Source organism: Lissotriton vulgaris, chromosome 4_1 (genome assembly GCF_964263255.1).
Source record: "Lissotriton vulgaris chromosome 4_1, aLisVul1.2, whole genome shotgun sequence".
Classification (NCBI taxonomy): domain Eukaryota; kingdom Metazoa; phylum Chordata; class Amphibia; order Caudata; family Salamandridae; genus Lissotriton; species Lissotriton vulgaris.
The window spans coordinates 390,334,628-390,357,427 of record NC_141691.1 but is presented as its reverse complement, the minus strand read 5'-3'; positions in this window follow the sequence as shown (position 1 = coordinate 390,357,427).

Here is a 22,800-nt window from a genome sequence, read left to right as displayed (position 1 = left end):
AGGCAACTCCAATCCGCAGATGATGAGTCAGGAAAACTTTCCACACAGGTATGATGCGTGGAAATCCGGGGTGCGTTGGTGATCGATGCAGCGTCGTAAAGCGGTACTGCTTCGGTTTCTTCACCTGCGACCTCTCGATGCATTGGTTCTTGCAGAGGTGACAGGTGCTGCATCGGTTTCAGCAGCGGAGCAGCGATGTGTGGAGATTCTTCTCGCACCACGGTGCTGCATCGGAAAATATGCTGTAAGAAGGGTGATGTATCAATTTTCTTGTAGTTGCATTGCTTTTCCAGTTCCGAACAGCAGAAACAACCTCCAAAGCCCCAAAACAGTCACAGGCACCTCCTGGCAGGTCAGAACTCCCAGCAAGGAAGTTCAGGGGAGCAGGGAATGAAGTCTTTGTGTCCCTGAGACTTCAAAAAAGGAGGCGAGCACTACTAAAGCCCTTGGAGATCTTCTTCAAGCAGGGAAGCAGGACACAGCAAAGTCCCATGCTTAAAGACTTTGCTGTAGAAATGGCAAAAGACTTTGTCCCTTTCAATTTCGGCGTGGATGGCACTATGCTAATCCTATGCTTAAAGACTTTGATAGAAAAGCAGACATTTGAGGTGAGCAGATCTAAGGTGTCGCTGGTGTTGAGAGTGCTCGATACAGGAGTTGCTTTGTACATAAACTTGAGAACTACCCAGAGTTCTCCGCTTCTTTTTTTTGCATAATTTATGCATCACTCTATGCCTGAAAGGGTATTGTGTTGATATATACGTCTTTTCCCGGATTACATGCATCTTGTTTTCCATTTCGCATCGTTTTTTTCAATTGAACACTTCCGTCAATGCACTTTACCATTGAGCAGCATTATGGGACTGGTAGTCCCGTGAGGTCTGAATCATGTATTTGGGGACTGACATTCATGTCGAGAGTTCACATTGTACATACAATTTGACCCCAGGACACAGAAGCTACTTTTCTGTCCCAATTACATTTAATTTATTGCCTTTGAGACTGTGCTATCATTATTACGGCAGAAGTTACTCTGAGCTCGCAGTTGAGGTCAGAGGTCACATACCGGTGGGTGTGTTACATCAAGGAGCAAAAGATTTTCCGGGACATAGACTGTTTTCACTAGGCAATCCTTACTGGCTCAGCAGCATATTGTTTTTTAACATAGCTAATACATTTTATAGCTTACATTTTTAGCATTACAAGATGAGAAGTTTGGCGAAACATTCTCTATACCCAGAATATTCCCATTAACGTTGGTGCTTTACATTTAAGGTGTATGTGAATCCATCTTGCCCTTGCAATTTACAACAAATGTTATGCATGATGCAGTCTATACAAGTTTTACCTCATATTTCGCTGACTTTCAGCTGAAGACAACATTTCGTTTTTACATGTCGTTTTAAAGGTCCATGGTGGATGCTTACCTGATAGTATGTTTTCTATGTCCAACAATGGCCTAGGTGGGAAGGGCTATATATAATGTGTGTATAGTCACACCAACTGGATTGATAAAGGCTTCCAGAAAGCTGAAACACGTTTCTCTGTTACTTCAGGGATTGAGGGTGACTTGATCAATTGAAATGATGCCATATCCTGACAGCCTCGAGTCCTTGCCTCCTTCCATGGATGTGTCTGTGGGAGCTGGATGTTGTGTTCATTTCAATTCAGCGCGAGCTGTCATCGCGCTGTACACGGAACACCAGTCGTTTTGTTGGCTCTTCCCTTTTGACCGCAATTTTTTAGGTGGAGTACGGGAGTGCTAGAGGGGAGCCCCCAGTTTGGTAACCAGGAAGAGAAACGAGAATGACTGTGGAGTGAGACTGAGTGCCCGCAGGGGGGCGGTTTTTGCAACTGCCAGCACGGGACCTCTGTTTTTCAAGCAAGAAATGCCTTCTCCAGGAGACTGGTGCCATTTGGTGATACACGGCTTTATGAACTAGGAAGTGACAAAACTGGTAGGCCAATATATGGCGTGATGTGTGTATAGATGAGATGGTTGATGGTATACATGGAATGAAAAAAACCTTGCTGCCATTGCAAATCTTTGATACCCATGCGTTTCGAAGTGACTTATAAATGTAATCAATTGAAATGTGCCAACTGCTAAGTTTGTGAGAATAAGCAGCTGTATTGATACTAAGATGGCGCTGTATTTTCAGCAACAAACAGATGACGGGTTGGTCCATTTTTCATGTCTATGTAAAACATTGGACTTGATTCCGATCCGGATAAAAAATCCGCCGTACGACTCGTATTCGTAGCCGAATCCGTATGAATGGGAAACTACCGTCTGAACTGCATAGTACGAACTATTTTTGCCGATTTCCGTACGAATGTCAGCGAACCATACAAACCACTGTTGAAGACCCGTACGAATTAGCATCGGAAATCCTACCGTCCGATTTGTAAACATGCCGTACAACCACACTAGTACGATCCGGTTCGGAAAGCCTGTACGCGATTCGTACTGCCCAAAGTAGTCGCGCATGAACAATGATTCGTACGGAAATTATCGCCTCACACCAAGCGGCATCAACACATACCACCCGTGTACCCCTCGATGAAGCGTAAGCGACCCTCCCCACCCACAAACGGCCCGTACCAGTTCACCACACGCACAAATACAACACGTACACCCCCCAAGCGACCGCCAACCCCCCACCCCCATTGGCCCGTACGAGTCACCCGCATGCAAAAAAACAACACGCACATCACCCCTCAAGCGACCACCAAACCCCCCATCCGCCAACGGCCCGTACAAGTCACCCGAACGCACAAATACAACACGCACACCCCCCTCAAGCGACCGCCAACCCCCTCACACACCCAACAGCCCATACAAGTCACCCGCACGCACAAATAGGACACGCACATCTCCCCTCAAGTGACCACCAACCCGCCAACGGCCCGTACAAGTCACCCGCACGCACAAATACGACTCGCACACCCCCCTCAAGCGACCGCCAAACACCCCATATTTCCAACAGCCCGTACAAGTAACCCACATGCACAAATACGACACGCACACCCACCTGAAGTGACCGCCAAGCCCCCCACCCCCAACGGCCCATACAAGTCACCCGCACACACAAATACGACACACACCCCCCCCTCAAGCGACCGCAAACCCCCGCACACCCCAAACGGCCCGTAAAAGTCACCCGCATGCACAAATACGACACGCACAACCCCCCTCAAGCGACCGCCAACCCCCCCACTGCCAACGGCCCGTACAAGTCACCCGCATGCACAAATACGACACGCACCCCCCGCTCAAGCGACCGCCAACCCACCCACCTGCCAACAGCCAGTACCAGTCACCCGCACGCACAAATATGACACGCACCCCCCCTCAAGCGACCGCCAACCCCCCACCACCAACGGCCCATACAAGTCACCCGCACGCACAAATACGACACGCACATCCCCCCTCAAGCGACCGCCAACCCCCCACCCGCACACGGCCCGTACGAGTCACCCGCATGCAAAAAAACAACACGCACATCCCCCCTCAAGCAACCACAAAACCCCCCCATTCACCAACGGCCCGTACAAGTCACCCGAATGCACAAATACAACACGCACACCCCCCTCAAGCGACCGCCAACCCCCTCACACACCCAACGGCCCATACAAGTCACCCGCACGCACAAATAGGACACGCACATCTCCCCTCAAGTGACCACCAACCCGCCAACGGCCCGTACAAGTCACCCGCACGCACAAATACGACACGCACAGCACCCCCTCAAGCGACCGCCAACCCCCCACATCTCCAACGGCCCGTACAAGTCACCCACATGCACAAATACGACACGCACACCCCCCTGAAGTGACCGCCAAGCCCCCCACCCCCAACGGCCCGTACAAGTCACCCGCACACACAAATACGACACACACACCCCCCCTCAAGCGACCGCAAACCCCCGCACACCCCTAACGGCCCATACAAGTCACCCGCATGCACAAATACAACACGCACAACCCCCCTCAAGCGACCGCCAACCCCCCCCACCGCCAACGGCCCGTACAAGTCACCCGCATGCACAAATACGACACGCACCCCCCCGCTCAAGCGACCGCCAACCCACCCACCTGCCAACAGCCAGTACCAGTCACCCGCACGCACAAATACGACACGCACCCCCCCTCAAGCGACCGCCAACCCCCCCACCACCAACGGCCCATACAAGTCACCCGCACGCACAAATACGGCACGCACATCCCCCCTCAAGCGACCGCCAACCCCCCACCCGCCAACGGCCCGTACAAGTCACCTGCATGCACAAATACGACACGCACACCCCCCCTCAAGCGACCGCCAACCCCCCCACACCCCAATGGCCAGTACAAGTCACCCGCACGCACAAATACGACACGCACATCACCCCTCAAGCGTCCGCCTACCCCCCGCCCACCAACGGCCCGTACAAGTCACCCGCACGCACAAATATGACACGCACCCCTTCCTCAAGTGACCGCCAACCCCCCCACACCCCAAATGGCCCATACAAGTCACCCACACACACAAATACAACAGGCACACCGCCCCTCAAGCGACCGTCAACCTCCCCACCCCCAACGGCCCGTACAAGTCACCCGCACGCACAAATATGACACGCACACCCCCCTTCAAGCGACCGCAACCCCCCCACCCCCCCAACGGCCCGTACAAGTCACCCGCACTCACAAATACGACACGCATACCCCCTCAAGCGAGCGCCAACCCCCCACCCGCCAACGGCCCGTACAAGTCACCCACGCACACAATATGACATGCACACCCCCCTCAAGTGACCGCCAACCCCAACGGCCCGTACATGTCACCCGCACGCACAAATACGACACGCACACCCCCCATCAAGCGACCGCCAACCCCCCACCCCCAACGGCCCGTACAAGTCACCCGCACACACAAATACGACACGCACAACCCCCTCAAGCGACCGCCAAACCCCCCCACCCGCTAACGGCCCGTACAAGTCACCCGCACGCACAAATATGACACGCACAACCCCCCTCAAGCGACTGCCAACCCCCCCACCCGCCAACGGCCCATACAAGTCACCCGCATGCCCAAATACGACACGCACACCCCCCTCAAGCGACCGCCAAGCCCCCCCACCCCCAATGGCCCGTACAAGTCACCCGCACACACAAATACGACACGCACACCCCCCTCAAGCGACCGCCAACCCCCCACACCCCCAACGGCCCGTACTAGTAACTCGCACTCACAAATACGACACGCACACACACCGATCAAGCCTACGCGAACCGCCCTCACACCCCCAACAGGCCCTATAAGTCACCCGCTCAAACAAGTACGACCCGCACACATAACGCGAACCCCTAAACCAGCACAAGGACTTTGCAAACGAGTCGCACAACACCACTAAACATGTCTCCTGTGTACACACCATTGAGAAACAGACTCCTGGCCAGATCCTAACAGGCAAACAGAGGGCAAAAGTCACACCCACCCCATATAACACACACACCAACATTTCAAACTAAGCCACACACACAAATGGACCAATAAAAGGGTCCACACATACAACCCAACATCCTTTGCAACATACCTTTTTGCAAAAAGAAGAGCCTGCCAGCACATCACCAACTGCACCCATTAACCTGCACACATACAACCTATCACATCTACACCCACACCACCTCCCTCACAATCAGACCCACACACCCTCTTCCATACACACCATCACCCCCTCAAACACCCCACACCTTGACCACACCAAAGAATCCAAAGTTCACTAACCCGGAAAATGAGATCCTTACAGATGAAGTCATCAGAGTCGAGCCACAGCTGTTTGGCGCATTGTTCACACAGACCAGCATAGCTGAAAAAACTTGCATGTGGGAGAAGATCACTGACAAGGTAAATGCTGTTGCACCCATCAGGCGCGCCAGGCAGGAATGCCAGTCCAGGTGGTATGATCTGCGGAGGATGGTCATGAAGAAGATGGACCAGGACTACACCGCTGCAAACCACACTTGCGGTGGTGGTCCCCGCAGACCTCCAGTATACCATCCCTGGGAGGAGAAAGTCATGACCCTGCTGCCACTGGTGGGAGTACACGGAATAGAAGGAGTCATTGAGCCTGGTGAGTACACAAAAAACACATGTAATATGTTAGAACTTACAACAGTGCCCAGCAGTATGGGGGTGGGTGGCCATGAGTCCCAGCAGTGCCCAACAGTATGGGTGTGGGTGGCCATGAGTCCCAGCAGTACCCAACAGTATGGGGGTAGTTGCAAGGGGGAGGCTGAAAGGGTGGAAGGTGTAGGGTAGGAGGCTGCTCTCATCCCATATGTCCCAGGTACACACCCAAGCACCATGCTCAATGCAGAGGGAGTGTGAAATCACAGACAAGATAGTGGACCACAGCTTTCCTAACTGTTCATGTTGTTAACACACGTTTTGTAGATGCATCATTTGGTGACACAGTAAGGCAGTGTAGCAAGCGAGCAAGCCCAAACCACCTGTCTACATCCCTCTATTGCCCTCCTCCCTCTGTCTGTCTCCCTCCCTCTGACTGTCTCCCTCTGTCTGTCACCCTCTGTCTCCGTCCCTCTGTCTCCGTCCCCCTCTATCTCCGTCCCCCTATGTCTCCCTCTGTCTGCCGCCCTCCCTAGGTCTGGCTCCCTCCCTCGTCACCCTCCTCCCTCTGTATCCCACCCTCAGTTTGCCTCCCTCTGTCACCTCACCCCAGCTCCTTGGGCACACACACAGCCGCACCGGAGCACTTCACAGGTCTATTAAAGACCATAGAGCAGATTGTCTAGGGATGTCTCTTAATTACCAACAGTTATGTGCTAAGTGCCTGCGACACACCTAGCATTTGCAGGTGACACAGTACTGTCTCAGGACACACAGTTTTGAAAGCTCTGTAGTGGACAATGGGCCCTGGTGTAGGCAGAACAAGGCCCTCCTGTGATCATTGCAAACACAAACACCAGGACAAGGTCAGACATCCTGTGCAGGAACCCACAAACACGATCATGGCAGCATGCTTCATGAGGGCACAGCCAAACCACTAAGGATGGAAGCTTGCAAATCACACTCAAACTACTAGCATGGCCTGTCACACTCACCCCTTACAGAAACTTATCCCCTGGGGACAGGCAATGGAGTGCAACACTGTCACAATTGTCATGTACCACAACTAAACACTCACTCATATGAATACACATACAACTATAACATGCACAGTGAAGATGCTCCAGTCTATTGTGCCTCTCACACAATGCACTTGCCCCATCTTATGAACGTTGTGGATGCACTTAAGTACCAACATGGACATGGGTATTGACAAGGTGATGCGTCCTAAAGCCATGATCTAGAAGTGGGTGTACACGTCCAGGGGGGTTGGCATTGGTTGGCCATCATGGAACAGCAACACCTATCCAAAGTAGATGAATGTATCCTTTAAAATTCCACTCTGTCTCTTACATGAACATGCTGCATCTAAACTCTGTGCATGCTTGACACAGGCATAAGGATTGACACTGTATCCTGAATGGTGCGTGAAACAGAGCACTGCTGTATATGTGTTGTGCCGGCAAGACAAGACACAGCAGTGGCTGTGTCACTCATTGTCAAGAGAATGGAAGAAGGAAAATACCCCTTAGTACATGTCAATTTGCTACCACTACATACACAACTGAACAATGACAACAATGTTAAGCTGGTGGAACTGTGATGCTGATAATGGATAACACATTAAGATGTTTCTTGATAGTGCATTAACAGTGTCTGTCTCTCACACACACAGGGCAATGTGTGGAAACTACCCCCAACCAGGAGGGAGAAGGATCCCAGTCCCAGGCTCAGCAGGACCCTGACCCCACCGACAGCGACGCCACTCAATGCACTGTGGATGACCCCAACCAACCTGGCCCCTCTGGATCCCAAACCCCTGCAGCAACTGTACCAGCTACATCTGTGCCAACCACCCGACCCATTCCCACCACATCCCAGCAGACAGGTCAGAACCCTGCCCATGATCCACCAGAGAGCCAGTCTGAAAATGAGGGACAGCCTTTGGCGGGCACCCTTGAGGTGGCAGACAACATCCACCCTGCCAGCACTCGGGGTTCCCATCGATCGGATGTGCCCACAAGCGCAGGCCGTGCTCGTGTGGGTCAGGGTGGTGGGAGTGGCGCAAGGCGGAGGCGAGATTATGGCCAGTCAGCTGCAGGGCCCGGTATGACTGAACTGAGTAACATCCTGGAGGCATACCGGCGGGACACCAGGGAGGTAAGCCAGGTAGTGGAGGCCCTCAACGAGCTGAAACAACAGCAGGCTGAGCTACATGCCAGGCAAGAACAACATAATGGACGGGTGGAGGCAACAATGGCTGAGCTCTTGACGGTGCATCAGGATATGAACCAATCACTACGTCAGATTGCTGGCAACATGCAGCCCTCCCTGTGTTACCTGGCCAGAAACATCAAGGCAAAGTGCAACACCAGCCACAGGGAGGGAGGAGGAGGAGGAGGAACTGTCTGACGTAGCGTCCCATGCATCGTCCAGGCCTGCACGTGAGGGTCCCCCAAGGAAGAAGGGTCGTCCGCGGCTAAGACGTTGAGGGGCAGTGGGTCATGCACAACTCCCAGGACTCCTGACCTGGCATACTGCCTTTGGGTGCAACAGCATCACCTATCAGACTCTCCCACATGGACTTGCTGGTCACAGTCTGCCCAATGATGCCAAGCACTGTGGCCTGGACTCTGTTGACTCAAACTGTAAGGCATCTCATCTCCAGCAGTGAACTTTGGATTCCCCCTTTCTGTACAGCACCTACTCACGTTTCCTGCACAAGATCACCTAATAAATATAAGAAACATTATACGCATTTGTGTAGTCATCTTGTAGCCACAGTATAAAAAATATGTGTGTACAAATTTATGAAATGCAAGAGTAATTAACAAACTGCAGCCATCCACACTCTTGGATCGGAGTCCGGTTGAGGACACACATAGGTCACAATATTCTAACAACTAGATACATGGATAGAAATACACACCTGTGATGTTAGTAAATGCTGGAGGGGGGTTTGGCTCACAAAACTGCAATAACAGACAGGCACAGGAGAGTCACTTGGGGTGTATAGATCAGGGTTAAAAAGCTAGGTATACATGTAGGGAGTACCTACATCTGTGTCCTCTGGTATTTGAACTATCATCAGCATGCTGCTGTACTGTGGATGTGATGAATGGCGCACAGGAAAAGGGTGGCAGGACAGACTGTGGGCAATGGGCTGTAGCACTCTACACAAGTTCCCCTGATTACGTGGCCTCCCCCTATGGAGCTACAACTACAAAACTGATGTGATGGGTGCAACGCATCCAGAACACCTAGCCACGTCTGACAATTATCTTCGCCAGAACGTCCACATCACACCACACCCAAGAGATGTGGTTATGGTGTGTGTTTCTGGTGGCTACTTGACTGGCTGTGACGGATATGTTGAATTGGTGTGCCAAGGTTGTGTACTGCCACGTTACTGTAAGGAAGGCGAGGTGTGCTGCTGTGGTGTTGACAAGGTAACACTGTACAATATTGTGCTTATGGAAGGTTTGTGTGTGCTGTACGAGGCACATGACCTGGTGGTACGTAGACACACTGTCATGTGGCTCAGCATAGTCTTGCCAGTATGTGTTGCACACAAAGGCAGATAAGCTGTTATGGGTGAGTTTGAGGTATTGTGATACCAGGTGGATGATTGTCTGGTGTTTTCTGTGTGTAGGGTGGCTGGAGCATGCTCTACAAATGGATGGAAGGAGGGGTATCCTGTAGGCGTGTAGGGTCCTTGATCTGGCTAGTCCGCGCTGCATTGTGGCTATGTATGCAGCAGCAGGAATGAGTGAAGACATTACGGCAAAAGGGGTGTGACAACTTGCAAAACAAGCACATACCACAAGGGCATTGGCAAGCCACAAACCTACATGTGTATCTGAATGCAGGAGTGTCTACTTCACTCTGGGTCACTGCAACTGAAATGACACAGTAATCACCAAAGATCACAATCACAGGATCAGGCCCCTTAGGGACAAGTGGGGCACAGGACACACAGCGTCAGCAGGTGTAGTCTACACATAGCGTGTTCCTAGCTAAACAGCACCTACACAGCCATCTACCTCACACACAATATTGTACTTTAGCCTTAACCAACACCATGCATGTTGTCACTGTACAAGTAAACACATATCAACAATGATCATACATTAGGCCATATAGAATACATGCACAATAGAAGGACATGTGCGTTCAGATCAAGGAGGCACAATATTCTGTGGGAATCACACGTCCTGCACAACATGATGATTGCCTTGGGAGGCCAGGGAGCATTATCAAAAATACATGGTCATTGGCATTGGGCAGAACACAAAAAAGTCATTGAATAATGTCACCTGTAATGCAGCAGAAACATTCGCCACAAGACTGCCAGGGACTGCCTGTACCTTTCGTCCTCAGAGTTGTGTGATGCTCAAAGGGTTCCACCTCCAAATAGCCCCTTGGTCTGAGTACAAATGACAGACACAAAAGGGTGATCAGGCGAGGGAAGGAGAAGATGGGAACTGCAGGGAGGGAGACCTGAAACAGAGGCAAACAAGCTTTAGGAATACTGTCTCATGTCACTGACACTACAAATACCTCATGAGATACACTGTACCAGTCACACCTGTGAAGTGTAACGACTGTAGCCAAATAGAGATCACTGATTATGCTATCACATAAGATCACATGCTGTAACATGGACACATAAAACCTAGGACAGTCTGTTACCTATTTGATTCTTGTGTAACGCTCACAAGTCTGCTACTATGCAATGAGAACTATGTGGACAAAAAACTAATTCACAGTGTATGATGATAAGTCCCCTACAAACACATGAAAATATATGGAAGTGCTAATTACGCAAAGTGTAATATCTGTATTTGTCCATGTGTACCCGTACGGGCCATGAAGGCAAACTGGACATCACCCACAACAGCTGTAAGCATCACATATGATGAGGAAGCTAATGACCTAAATGCAATGAAGGCACTCTTTAGCTAGTCTTTTGCTCTAGCAACTGCCCCTCACTCTGCTAAACATGACAAGCAGGTTGAAAATAAGTCAACAGCAATTAATGAGGCGCCAAGCCACATAAAGAACCCTACCAAAGCACAGAAATGCTGCACGGGACAAGAGGATCATGTGAATGACCGCACTCCACTGGAGCCACAGAATAATTTACATGTGCATCAGACCACCATTGTGATGTCATCAGCGCAACATACATGGCATCATGTGAATGAAAACACAACTTCTACTCACTGTGAAGGCTGGCGTAGCAGTATTCTCAACCTGCACTGAGGTAACGACATGACAGTGACATATCATACTGCAACAAGGGGCAATGCATCCAAGCGAACAGAATCACAGGACAGTTGTCTTAACATGTGGAACATACACTGGGCCACACCAACATGGTTTTTTGGAACCACACTGGACTGGCCCACAAGGTTGAGGTGATGATCCAGACACATTTGAGTGCACACAGTGAGGCTGTAATCCCCCACAGAGTCTGTGGTTGTGACTTCCCACACAATGTCAAACCATGGTATATGAAATGTTTCAGTGTCAATGTCTACACACATTGATGCATTCACCAGAGTCTGAAACAACAACAGATGACTGTCAGATGGGGTGACTATCCTGTCATGGGACTTGGCCTATATGTAATAGGAAACATGATGTTTTTGCATGTATGCATGGTCAAACAACATGCGCAAGAACATGTACCACACAATTGAAATCATACCAACTCTAAACAGCCTCATATGAGTCCTTACCCAAATTGACTTTCCCACATGTCCATGCATGCTCCGTTGATTCGGCGGACGTTGCAATCATAATGAGCAATAGCAGGCTGACCAAGATGACACCAACGGACAACAGGCAGGGCGAGCTGGGGATGAGAGGCACACAAGGAGTCAAGTTCCGTATAATGTAATTCTGACATTGTCATGTTGAATAGCCTGATGTTGTAGTACACTTGTACATTCCAAATACACACATAGCACATACGTGTGTTGCATTACATCTGCACCTGTGTGACACTGCACAACAAACATCAAAGTGACATTGCATACAGTCAGCTGCATACACAGCATGCTACCCATGCAACTCTATAGTACATGTTTGAACAAAATGCACCTATGACTCACCATTATGAAAAGAAGTTGCAGATGAGGTGACTCCAGATATCATCTTCAATCTCCTCATCACTGGCATCCTGGTCAAGGCCTTCATCCTCAACGGGCGGATGTTCCAGCTCATCAGGATCTAGAATGAGTGGCACAGCCTTCTCCACTGCCATGTTGTGTAGCATGCAGCACACCATGAAGATGTTACACACCTTGAGTGGGGTGTATTGGAGTGCTCCGCCTGTCTTGTCCAGGCCCCTGAACCAGCTCTTTAGGAGTCCAAATGTTCGCTCGATCACCCGCCTGGTCTTCCCATGAGCATTGTTGTACCGCTGGTCTGCAGCTGTCCTGGGGTTGCGTAGGGGAGTCATTAGCCACGGCATGTTTGGATAACCTGCGTCTCTTGCAAATTGACAGCCTGGAAATGAGTGTGTAATATGATGCAGTTCATGTAGTAATGACATACTGGCATACATGGCTAACAGAGTTTACCTACCAACAAGACATGCCCGATGGTTGTGCAGCTGCAGCATCATCTGTGGTACCCTGCTACGCCTCATGATGAATGCATCGTGGCACGATCCTGGAAAACGTGCACAAACATGTGAGATAAGCATGTTGGCAAGACACACCACCAGGGCATTCATTGAGTGGTAATGTTTCCTGTTGCGGTACGCTTGCTCCTGAGCTTGTGGTGGCACCAGAGTAACATGTGTACCATCAATTGCACCAATTACATGTGGCATGCGTCCCAGGGCATAGAATTCCCCCTTGCCATCTGGCAACTGTTCTGGAGTAGGGAATGTAATGAATTCATCAACGTGCAGCAACATTGCAGCCAATACATCATTTAATACCCGGCTAAACATGGTTTGTGACATCCCTCCCACATCAGCTATGGTAAATTGGAACGTATCTGTGGCAAAGAAATGTAGGGCTGCCATCACCTTTACCTTGGGTGTCAGCGCAGTTGGATACCTGTGTCGTGGTTGCAGATGTGGTTCCAGTCTGTCCGTCAGGTCCTGAATCAACTGTCGCGGGAAGCGGTAACGCCGTATGCAATCACGTTCCCACATGGCATCCAAGTCTGGCAACGACCTTGGCAGAGGGGGTGCCCTGCAAAACATATTTTGGAGAAAATTGAGTACAACTGTCAGACAAAGACAATTACAATGTACATGGCATAAGCAACACTGCTTCAACAAATCTATACAATTTTGAGTGTGGCGTGGCCTACACACTGAGGAACATGTGCCAGCTGGCAGCCACTCCTCCATGAAAAGTAAAAGACCTGTGCTCTGTGGAATGGATATGACATGCAAAAAAATGATCTGATGGGAAGGTCTGAGTGAGCAGGACAATGTATCACGTCAGTGACACACGTCACGTGAATTGCATTAGGAGGTTGTCTGCACATCCAGACAGCTGACAGCAATGCACACACCCACATCAGATGTGCCATCATTTGCACAGATCAGACTTATTCTTATTGCGGTGTGATATTTCCAAAAGTAATACATGGACATCATCAGACAGCAGAAATGTTTGATTTGTGACAAATGGTATATGATGCCATCACACATATAAGAGGATCATTAGCACAAGTGGCATGGTGTGCGTACATATGAAACCCTGTCATCACGGCAAGGACCCATCATCGATGCTCCTACAGAAGATATACTTAGCAGTATGAACAAGTTACTTACCTTTTGTAACAAACTATCTGTAAGAAACAGTAGTTAGTATCATATCCTACCTTGGAATACATACCCCAGCAAGACCAAGCCCTGTGGTGGGTCTTCAAACCAATAATCACACCAGAAAGTCCCGGAGGACGGACCAGCCAAAGAAGACATCCCTCTGGACTTGGCTGTCAAGGCAGTAGTGTTTTGCAAACGTGTGCATCGAGGCCCACGTAGCTGCCTGACAAATGTCCTGCAAGGAGACTCCCCGACCCAGGGCAGTAGTAGCCACAGTGGCCCGAGTGGAATGTGCCCTCAGCCCAACAGGAGCTCCTTCTTTGGCAAGGGGTACCAAGCCTTCATACACAAGACAACCCACAGAGAGATGGTCTGATTGTGTACCGGCCTTCCCTTTTCAGCGCCCACGTAATAAACTAAAAGTTGTTCATCCACCCCGAAATGGCGTGTGCGATCCAGATAGTTTGAGAGCGCACATTTTGGGTCCAGATGGTGTAGCTGCTCTATCTCCTTTGAAGGATGTGTAGGAGGAAATAAGGTGGACAAGGTGAAAGAGTGCCCGATGTGGAAGTCCGTGTCAAACTTGTTCCAGAAATAGGGTATTGTCCGCAACGCAAAATTGTCCGGATGGACTGTAAGGTTTGGAGGTTATGAAGAAAGAGACTGGAGCTCACTCACTCGACTGGCAGAGGTGATGGCAAACAGGAAAGCAGTCTTCAGAGTAAGAAGACGGAGAGGAAAATTGTGAAGTCGCTCAAAGGGAGCACACATCAGATATGTAAGAACCAGGTTGAAGTCCCACTGAGTCATCACATACGGAACATGTGGAAACGTGTGTCTGATGCCTTTCAAAAAACGAGTCACAATAGGGGACTAGAACTAAGAAGGTTGAGCAGGCAGCCTTAGTAAGGCTGAAAGGTCAGGAACATAGCCCTTGATAGTGCCCAGAGCAGAGCCCCGCTGGGCATGAGAAAGAAGGAAGAGATGAAATTCATGAAGAGGTGCAGAAAGAGGATACACAGCCTTTGGTGTGTACCGTGCCACAAATCTGGTCCAGCTGCAGGCGTATACCGACTTGGTGGAGGGACGCCTGGCAGCATGGATGATATTACAGACTTCAGGATGAAAGGAAAATTGCCTCTACTGTCGCCTCTCAATCTCCAAGCATGGAGGTGGGGACTGTACAGGTACAGGTGGAGGACCGTCCTCTGATGCTGCGACATAAGGTCCTCCAGAAGAGGCAGACGTACTGGCGGATCAACTGACATAATGAGGAACTTGGTATACCAGTACCTACGTGAACATCCGTGGTGCGCTGGTAAGGCCAAAGGGGAGCAGGGTAAACTGAAACTGCTTGTGCCCTAACGTGAACCGCAGGTAGCGCCAGTGGTCCGGCAGGATGGGGATGTTGAAATAAGCATCCTGCAAGTCCAACGCTACCATCCAGTCTCCTTGGTCCAGGGCAGGTAGGACCTGAGCCACTATCAGCATTTTGAGCTTCTCCCAATCTGGAGGAAGCCATTGACGTTCCTTGTGTCCAAGATAGGGCGTAGGCCCCATTGGCCTTCTTGGGTAGCAGAAAGTAGTGGGAGTAGCAACCCCACACTATTTCTGGGCCAGGAACTGGCACGATGGCCCCCTTGGCCAAGAGGGCTGTAACTACTGCATGCTCAAATTGCAAATGATCCCCCGATACGCATTGGCATTGCATTGGCATGGCTTGAGTGGTCGCCTCAAGGATGTGGGAATATCCGCCTGGGACGATTTGCAGCACCCACCTGTCTAATGTGATAGTGCGCCAGTGGTGGAGGTGATGGCGAACCCTGCCCCCCACTGGCGTCACATGGCCCTGAAAGTACAGAGTAGGAGGGTTTGTAGGCGGATGTTGCGGGGGAAGGTGTGGACTGACCTCGCTGTTGTCCCTGACCGCCGCCATGGTGGTTACCACCGCCACCACCGCGTTGGATGTTAGTCAGCGTTGCGTGGCTGGCAGCACATGTGTGTGTGCCACTTCCTTGGCCACAAAATGAGCAAAAGGTCCCAGTTTGCTGGTCCGGGGCCGACAGGCCCATGGACCTGGCTGTAGCCCTGGAGTCCTTAATGTGTTCAAGCACATGGTCTGCCTTGTTGACAAAAAGGCAACAGACATCAAACGGCATGTCCATAAGTGTATTCTGGACATCGGCCAAAAATTGGCCGGACTTTAACCCCTTCCATGCTCATGACGGAACGGTTCCGTCATGAGCGCCGGTTGGCCTGTGCTTATGACGGAACCGTTCCGTCATGGTCCCATAGCCCCAATGGAATGTTCAGCACAGCGCAAAAATTTGCGCCGCGCTGAAGGGGTTAACCAGGCTATACAACAATTCGCCTCCGTAGTTGCCATTGCTCGGCCCAGTGAGTCGGTGTTATTCAGCCCACACCAGATCGAATACCGGGCCGCAGCTCGGCCTTCGACATGGGCTTGGGCAAGTTTTGCCCGTACCTACAACGGGCACTCTGGCAGCAGTTCCACAACCGTGTCCCACAGAGAGTGGGTGTAGCGGTCAAAGAGGCATGTGATGTTGGAAGACCGCAGTCCCGGGAGGATGATATCATCTTGCTGTACTGCTCATACCTCTTGCATACCCTGTCCGGCGGAGCCAACGGGAATGCAGTCTGTGAATTGGAGGCCTGGATGCCCAGGCTCTCTTGGGTGGGGTGGGAGGACAGGAAACATGGGTCGTCCGGGGACGGGTGTTGGCGTCTGGCCAGGTGCCTATCTACAGCTAAACCTGCAGCGGGCATGGACCTAGTGGCCAAAATAGCGTCAGTCAATACCTCATGAAACGGCAGCAGAAGCTCAGCCGAGCTTGACTCCAGTTTAAGGACCTCACGGCCGCAACGTGGAGATGAAGGGGCAAGTCTTTGCCGGGCCGAAGGTGCCGGAGGTGTCTCAGCCAAAGCACCAGACGGCATCGGGCCGAAGCACAAGACCCGCTAGGGCCCCCAGACGGGTCAGCTGGGCCCAAAGTCATGGTGTAGCCCGTCAGAGGAGTAAGGAACATCATGGCCATGAGGAAGCGCTCAAACTGCTCCAGCGTTGCAAGCTACCCAGGGACCGGAGGTTGTGGGGCAGGCTACGCCGCCCGCGAGTCTGATGGAGCCGTGTGGGCGGTGTCACCCAAATCCCCTGCCGCATTGCACGTGCATCGTGGAGAGTTGGAAGAGCAATGACGTCTCTTTGACTTCTTGTGGTTACCCGACGACTTTGCCCCGGAGGAGTGATGTCAACTCCCTGAGCTCTGATGGCTCAAACCCCGCGCCCGGTCCCTCGACCTCCGTCCAGACCATGACCTCTTGCGGTGCGGGACCAACTGCTGGAGTCCGAGCTGCTTGCGGGACCACTCTCACCTAGCTTCCGAAGTCAGGGCCCGGCAATCGGAGCAGCTCTTGTTGTCGTGGTTGACGTCGAGACAGTGGAGACACCGACGGTGAGGGTCAGTCACCGACATCAGTCGGTCGCAATCCTCACAGGCTTCAAACCGGACATCCCTATTGCCACCGTCCAGGGTCGAAGACTCAAGTAAAAAGAGCAAAAGGGATCGTACAAAGTTTAGAAATTAAATGACTAAGGTAACACTTATACGGGAACTGCGCTGCTGGCGTGCAAAAAGAGGACCTGACGTCAGCACGCGGAGGCGGCGTCTAAGTACTCCGAGAACGACATCGCGGCGCACACGATGCCAACGACATACGCAGAGCCACAGACGATGCCTACCGACGCACAAGGGTACTGCTAAGCACAAATTGGCAGATCCAGTCTGACGCTAGGGGATATTCTAAGGTGAGGAATATAATACTGACCTGTTTCTTTCATATACAAGCAGCATGCACAATGTCGCACATGGCACACATATGACGTGGTCACACAGGGTCATGCTGTGCGTCAATTAGACATCTGTGACAGTGGGCATGTTGCTGTCATCATGTGACAGTTCCCTGTACTGAATGGTGAGCCATTCCAGTGTTGATGTGCATCACAATATGTTGAAGACGTTACTCAGGTGAGAAGTGTTGAATCTATGTGAAACATATGTGCACCATGATTAATGACATGTCTCAACAGCTCTTCACACATCAACTGAGCCACAAGATCACATTTACTGTGCTTCTTCACTGTCTGCCACACCTAGGGCCTGCTGACGGAAGGATTCCATGCTGATGTATACATCCACATCGTCAACATGAGTGTAGACTACATCCCTGCCATGTGATTTCCTGGGGTCACTCTCCCAATGGTGACATGAATGCGGTCATGAACGCAGCCTACACAATCATTCACTTGAGCATGTCTAAGGCACTGTACCCCAAGTGAACGTGCGTGTGTACCGGACGTTTCCCTATTGTATTGTAGCCATACGCGAGCAGAGCGTACCCCAATGGTACGTGCGTGTGTACGCCTGGTTTCCCTATTGCATTGTAGCCATACGCGAGCAGAGCATACCCCAATGGTATGTGCGTGTGTACGCCTGGTTTCCCTATTGCATTGTAGCCATACGCGAGCAGTGCGTACCCCAATGGTACGTGCATGTGTACGGGTCATTTCACTAATGCATTGTAGCCATACGCGAGCAGAGCGTAACCCAATGTTACGTGCGTGTGTACACCTGGTTTCCCTATTGCATTGTAGACATACGCGAGCAGAGTGTAGCCCAATGGTACGTGCGCGTGTACGTCTGGTTTCCCTATTGCATTGTAGCCATACGAGAGCAGAGCGTTCCCCAATGGTACGTGCGTGTGTACGCCTGGTTTCCCTATTGCATTGTAGCCATACGTGAGCAGAGCGTACCCCAATGGCATGTGCATGTGTACGCCTGGTTTCCCTATTGCATTGTAGTCATACACGAGCAGTGCGTACCCCAATGGTACGTGCGTGTGTACGAGTCGATTCACTAATGCATTGTAGCCATATGCGAGCAGAGTGTACCCCAATGGTACGTGCATGTGTACGCCTCGTTTCACTATTGCATTGTAGCCATACACGAGCAGAGCGTACCCCAGTGGTACGTGCGTGTGTACGTGTCGCTTCACCATTGAATGAGTTGCATTGCGACGGCAATCGCACTGTACTTGTGTGGGGATTCAAAAAAATACATAGGGAACATCTAGGGGACAGTGGACTGATTAGAATGCAGCCAGGTTGTCATGGATACAGAGATATTAGAGTCTCCTACAGGTGTTCTGGAAAATTCAGTTGGGCAAAAGTATACAATTTTGCAAAAGTTGTTGTTCAGCTCTGGCTCACTTTTCAAACCATGCATATGTGTGTCATGGCCTTATGTGTCATGGGTTTAGATGAAACATAGGATGCAAACTATTGTGACCTATTACACACTACTCCTTGGACTCACAGACCCTCTGCAGCACAGATATAAGGCAGCATGTGGCTGTGGGATGGCACTTGCCTGCACAACATTGGAGTAGAAAACACAGCTGCTGTCTCTGTATCCTCTGGACCCTGATTAGCTGAGCATGGAGAGGGCACCTGCATTCAGTGATGGTAAGAACACGTCCCTGCTGGATTCCCTCCTGCCTAACTACAGCAAGCTGTATGGGAGACCAGAGGAGCAGGTGAGTGATGTGTGCACTACCTTGGAGTGTGCACCTGTTGTGTGTGTGACACTACAGCCATTGTGTATGTATAGTTGAGAGATGCTATGTTGTTGGGAGTGAGTACCGGTGTGTACAGTATTGTCTGAAGAGGGTTATTTGTTGTAGTGGGGTGTGTGACAGAATGTCTTGTGCTGCAGTGCACCCTGATGTAGCATATATTGCTCAGTGAGTGCCATGCTCAAAGAGTGGTTTGCACCCCTTATGTCATCTGTAGCCTTTCAATGGCATGTTTGCATTTCTGTGTGCTAACAGGCCACATACTCCCGGACAATGATGCAAGTGTGTTCAGCATCCAATGCCCTGTTATCCTCAAGTATTTAGTGCTAATGTGTGTCTCTGGGACAGGGACCAGTTGTACTGATGTTCTTTATCTTTACATTCGTGACAGGTATCTGCCTATGAGAAGGCTGGCTGGACGTTGCCAGGGCTGTCAGGTGTGAGGGGGTCCTTGCAGGAGGCTCAGAAACATCAAGAAGAGGTGGCAGGACATCCGGTGCTGGACCCGCCGCATCGCCAGGGTACAGCTGAAGCTGGAAGCTCCACGACGGAATGGCGGCACTTGCCACCTCACCCCCCACATGCGCCGGGTCCTTGAAGTGGTGTTCCCAGACCTCCATAGGCAGTTGCAGGGAAGACAGCAGCAAGAAAGGGGTAGGTACATGTCTGTTTGTTGTCATGTATGTCACATACTACCTGCAGTGCTCCGAGGCATGCTAACACTCCCACAGTTGGAGTGGTGTTGTCAGACAGGCACTTCATGCATTGGCATGAGAATGCCAAAGTTTCAGCAGAGGCTTGTTTACATGCCTTGCCCTACTCAACATTTGTCCAGCAATTTGCCAACACTTTTTCTTTAACAGGTACTCCTAAGGTGCAATGTCTTAGTATGCATATTCCTTAGAACATCATCATGTTGGAGGGAGGTCTGTGACACCTGTTGTTACCTTACATGTAGCACCACATGTGGACTGTGTCTGCCCTTCTTCATATTTTTGCACTGATCAGGAGTCTCAACATGTGTGTTCTGCACGAGTCAGTCTCAGTGGCCTTTGTCCATGGTGTACTTTCTAATTGTCATGTGTTAGCTACAGGAGCACACTGTACATGTAAATAAATTTTGGCTTGTGCATACTCACACTGTGCAGTGTGTGTGTGCATATACTCAAATTATGTTGCATGTTGTTTGAAAATCTTATAGATGGTCAGCCACACAATGTGACTTTGGGTGTAGACAGCTGTAATGCCAGTCTGAGGTGACGGTACACTTGGTCCAGGTCCCAGGATGGCATCACATGGCAGTTCATGAAGGACTTTTACCATGTGGCACAGGGTCACAGCAATTCAAACATGACCAGGTCTGGTTTTGTGTGGCAGGGTGGGCAAATGAACAGTGAATCATCATCAGCTATCCGGTTGTCAGGCAGTGGCTCATCAATGTGTCTCGCAAACAAGTTGTTGCCTTGCCTGTTACTTCTATCCTACTATACATTGAACGTAGTTTCTCTTTAGATTGAACAAGACTAGGCTTAGCATTGTGCATAGTTCAGTGGCTTGTGACTAATGATGCATGCCATGTTTAGAAATGTTGCCAAATGATTTCTAGCTGATATGTCAGATGTGAACAGGTGACTGATATGTTTTACTTATTCTCCTTGCCAACAGCATCATCACCACAATCTGGAGAAGACACAGGCCCGGACCAGACAGAGGGACCCAGCGACATTGCCATCTGGTTTGAGGAGTCAGAGGGAGGCAGTGGTACGGAGAGTGAGGGGAGTCTGCGGGCCGGACCCCATGTGACCGACACCTCCTACCATGCGGACGGTTCGGAATCAGACTCTCAGGCGGAGGGGAATATGCAGAAATGGCCTCTTCTTCATCTTTGGTTGGCCTCTCCTCCTCCAGTACCATCTCCACCCTCCCAGTTGTTAGGGTCCCTAGGGTCTGTGCTAGCCCCCGTGTCTCCTTTGTTTCAGGCACCACAGCACCTGCCCCTGTGTCCCCTGCTGCCCTCAGTGCTGAGTCTGTGGATCTACTCCAGCAGATTGTAGTAGGTCACACATCCATATTGACTGTCCTCCATGGACATACACAACTCATTACACAGTTGTTGTCGTTCATGAAGGGCATGTCATCTGGCATGTCTGATCTACGTCGGAGTGTGGCTGCCATAGAGTCAACACTGACGGCAGCTCTGTCCACCCAGCAGCATCTGCCCCCCCATCCTTCTGACCCATCCACCTCAGCCTCTCCCATACCTTCCCAACGTACACGCAGATGCCACAGGTCAGACACCACAACAAGAAGAATCCTACTCAGAGTGCACACCTCAGGAATGGGGGACACTCAGTGTTGTGAAAAATACCCCTCACACACCAACAGGCCCCTTGGTGTCATGCTTCATCATCGGGGTCTTCGCATCCCGCTAAAGGGATGCGGCGTGCTGCGACCAGCGACTACGCGGGAGCACTGTCAAGGTTGACTATGTGTGGTGTGTGTAAAGTGCAAGTGATGGGGTATTGAAAGATGTGAGTGAAGGGTGTGGTGAGAAATTAAAAAGTACCTGGCTAGTGGGTTCTATGAAAAAACTTTATTCGAGACCCCTAGCTGGTGCTGTTAAAAAGAAGTGCAAAGTGAGGTCAGTTGTCTTTATTATGGACACTACCTCTGGTGTGCGCACACTTTGCACTTCTTTTTAACAGCACCAGCTAGGGGTCTCGAATAAAGTTTTTTCATAGAACCCACTAGCCAGGTACTTTTTCATTTCTCACCACACCCTTCACTCGCATCTTTCAATACCCCATCACTTGCACTTTACACACACCACACATAGTCAACCTTGACAGTGCTCCCGCGTAGTCGCTGGTCGCAGCACGCCGCATCCCTTTAGCGGGATGCGAAGACCCCGATGATGAAGCATGACACCAAGGGGCCTGTTGGTGTGTGAGGGGTATTTTTCACAACACTGAGTGTCCCTCATTCCTGAGGTGTGCACTCTGAGTAGGATTCTTCTTGTTTAATTATCAGTGCCCGTGGAGTGAGAATCCTATCTCTATACTCTACCTCCCCCCATTGTTATCATTCAGACACCACAACAGACACACCCAGCACACCCACACACCAGGCAAAGCGCAAATCACCAGGCACCCAATCTCAAGGTGATGTAGGCACACCCACAGGGAGAGGGGACAGACATCACACACGCATCCACAGACCCGCGACAACAGAC